The 3,557-nt window shown below is 43.3% G+C and overlaps 1 protein-coding gene across 1 annotated transcript in view; it reads left to right on the top strand.

Moving 5' to 3' along the window:
- Nucleotides 1–3,557, top strand: part of NECTIN3 (nectin cell adhesion molecule 3) — a 76,734-nt gene that overhangs the window by 69,252 nt on the left and 3,925 nt on the right. The window lies entirely within an intron of this gene.

The following is a 3,557-nucleotide window of genomic DNA, read 5'->3' as shown; positions in this document are numbered from 1 at the left end:
CCCCCCCCCAAGTCTCAGGAGGCACCAGTCACCCATGGTCAGTCAGTTTTAGAATTACCTGGGACCAGCTATTCTTGGGCTCATCTAAAAGAGTGATTGTCATCAGATTGAAATGAGCAATATATAGATCCTGCCTACATTCTACATACATAACATGATTTCTACGTGGAGTTCAAATTGCCTCCTTGAATTTTTATGCCATTTGGGATTATTGTGCATTGTCTAAAACAAACCAAGGCGATCGTTAGTTGACACTTGAGCGGACTTTGTTCTCATTTGCAACCAGAGTTTCTTACACCTGTCAGGAAGAATGCCCTGATGGTTATGGTGGTAGTCTGAAATACAAGGAAGCACATGTTCAGTTTTCTGCCTGTCACAACAACTTACAAAGTCACTGGCTCTTTGTATTTGTTTCATAGTACTTGAGAACCTCAGTGATGTATGGGTATTAAATTGAAAAACTTAAGATAGTGTTGGGTATAGGTGCATGTAAGAAATATAGGTGAAGGCATTAATTATGAACAACTTAAGAAGCCTGCTACTTGTGCAGGCCGGGAGCGGTCCACAGCCCTTTTTTCGCGCGGCGGGCTGTGGCCAGCAGACCGGACACGCCGGGTCGGGAAGGCAGGCGGCACGCTAGAATTAGGCACGGATGCTTAATGGTTGATTTAAGATTGTTTACTTACACCGTAGATGGTCGCGGTGCAGGCTGGAAAACTTCCAGGAAAACTTCGCTTAAGTCCCAGTTTAAGGACTCGAACAGAGCTCTGGATTCACTCACACGAAGTTTGCTAGGCTCCGTGGAACTTTGCGCGCAGGGAAGGGTACGTCGAGGGATCAGGCGGCGACGGGGAGAGGCAAGAGGCTGATCAGACCCCTGTAGCCTTCTTGAAATACACGCTGGGTCCAATAAGCTCCGCAGCACTTAGAGATCTTCACGAGACGTGAAGTCTCCTCCTCCTGATGTTCGTGGAGTCCTCCAACTTGGGCAGAAACCACTCAAGCCTTTTATACGGCTAGCAAACCAATCGCTAGCCGCCACGTAGGAATAATTTAGAACTGGCCAATAGTGGGGCACAAATTTGAATACAAATGGCGGGAACTCCTTGCAAGGTGCATTTCTGTGTTGCAACGAAGAAATGCACCCTGCAAAGAAAGCTACAAGTGGTGGGAAATAATTCAGCAGTGCCGAAGCGCACACAAACAAAAATCACACCCTTGGGTTGTGACACTACTAAGATGTCTTCCTACCCAGAATAACCAATACTCATCTTTGGGAACAGTTATCTGCTTACATGCTGTATTTCCTAGTTAATGTTATAAGATTAAAGGACTGCAGAGGGAACACGAGTGGCTGAGAGAGAGGGCATTGTCTTAAAAAAAAAAAAAAAAAAAAAAAAGGGGGAATCTATTATTTCTATCCTAAAGGTATTGATATCCAAATGGGGGCCAAATAAGAATAAGGCAAGTTGTGTGACAGAAAAATACTGGACTTTAAGCAAAAAAATGATGGCTTTGCTATAAAGCATATTAGGATGAATACTGCAATATTATGGGGAAAGATTTAAATTATAATGACAAAAGATAGGGATGGTGATATTTTTGTGAGATTCATTTTTGTAAAATATATATAAATATGTAGGTAACTTAAGTGATGCAAAGTACCCTATCATTTGAAAGTCAGGTATATACGCTTACATCCAGCAGAAGTTTAGCTTGCTACAAACTACCTAAGTTACACATGTGCAGTCTTAAAAGAAAATAATATAGGAGCCTGCAAAACCAATTTTTATTTAAAAGCTTAGAAAGAACCTAAAATAGTCTACCTTATGAATTTCACAATGTTACGGAGATAAGGCTTCTTGATATGCAAGAGTTTTTGAGCATAGAAAAAGAATTATTCTTTATAAAGCATGCCTTCCTATATGCATAAGGTATGAAGTCATAATGTCAGGATTTCAAAGCGAGTGAGTGGTGGTTACCTTAGCAAAATTGTCTAACAGGCTAAAAGCAATAAATAGCGAAAACAAGTGCGTCTGAAAGGGAACTCAAGATAATAGAGTGAAAGGGGAGGTTATACCAAAGACCTGTAAACTTACTCTAATGTGTACGGGCCTGCTGGTAGGGAGTTTCTCAGGCAGCCTCACCTAGCGTGGCTCACATGAAGTAAGTAATACTATAGCCTGCTTGCCATTCCAGTGGATCCTCCTGTGGGGAGAAGGGAAGTTTTGTTTTTGTTTTGTTTTTTCCTGGTGTATTGCACAGTTACAAAATAAACTGGCCTTAACTCTTATTAGTGGTTCAGTTCCTAAAGCCAATGAAGTCCTTACTACAGCTTGCCTTTCATAGAAAAAAAAAATCAGTGAACTTTATATGGAGGAGTTCAGTGGTAAAAAGGATCACTGCACTGGAAACTTTCTTGGTGGTGGATTTTTGTCTTAGCCTGACATTTTCTTAGGATCCCATTCATTAGTCTGAGCAATTTTTTGTCTTTTCCTTGTACCATGGAACTGTGCTGTCATATTAAGAACTAAATTTAAATGCATCAAATATTAGAAGTGTGCAATGAAGGTACTTCTTGTTTTTAAAAAATAGCTTACCAGAATTCCTTATATAGTGTAGTGTATCGTAATGCATCATAAGCAAATATATAGCAACCGTCTGCCTGAACATACATAAACATGTAAGGCTTAGTCTGCTTTAAGTACCTTGTTAGTGTGTGTCTCTATGCGCGTCTGTCTGTGTCCACCCTACCCACCCTCCCTCCCCTGCTGGCCTAAATTGGCCCACCCTCCCCAGATGCCCCCTTTCTCCCCTGCTTGCTTGTGGAAGCTTGTGATGTCTGTCCTGGGGGAACAGGTGGGGAAGGGTTAACCTGCATGCCCAGCCTCTGCCACTGCTGACCTCTGGGTGGCTCAGCCTAAAGAATAGCAGTAGCCCTGGCACCTAGGCAAGCTAGTTAACCCTTCCCTGCCTGCTTTCCCAGAATAGACAGGTGGGCAGCAAGGAGCCAAGGAAGCCCCGAATGAGAGGGAGGGATGCAGGGTAATTCTTACCTTTCAGTCCTCCAGGTCCCTGTTGGCCTGAAGTGCAACTGCTCCAAACTCAAGCTAGCACTAATGCCAGCTAACGTTTGTGCATCTTTCAGTGTAAGGCAGGGGTTGTCAACCAGGGGTACATGGGAAGCGTGCCGCCCCCCTCCACTCATCAACCAGCTGCTGGGGGACCCTGCCCGCTTGTCCAGGGAGTATAGTCCAGGAGGGGTACCCACCAGAAGCATTACACTCCTTTAAAGGTTGAAAACCCCTGGTGTGAGGTATAACAAAGCCTTTAGCTAACTTGAATAAGATGTTACAGAACTTTACCTAATGGCTGTTTTCAAGCAGTTGACTGTATTACAGTTATACAGGAAAATCATGTTTTAAATTCAAAACACAGGGAATGAAAAATACACTGAAAAATACACTCTTGCTCCCAATGGTTAAGTGGGATCCTGGCTTTCTCTGATTAAAAACAAAACAACCCCATCCCCCCCCCCCCCCCCCCTCTTCTCTCCT

This window comes from Alligator sinensis, unplaced genomic scaffold (genome assembly GCF_000455745.1).
Source record: "Alligator sinensis unplaced genomic scaffold, ASM45574v1 scaffold359_1, whole genome shotgun sequence".
In the NCBI taxonomy this organism is placed as follows: Eukaryota; Metazoa; Chordata; order Crocodylia; family Alligatoridae; genus Alligator; species Alligator sinensis.
This window is presented reverse-complemented; position numbering and strand designations above follow the sequence as displayed.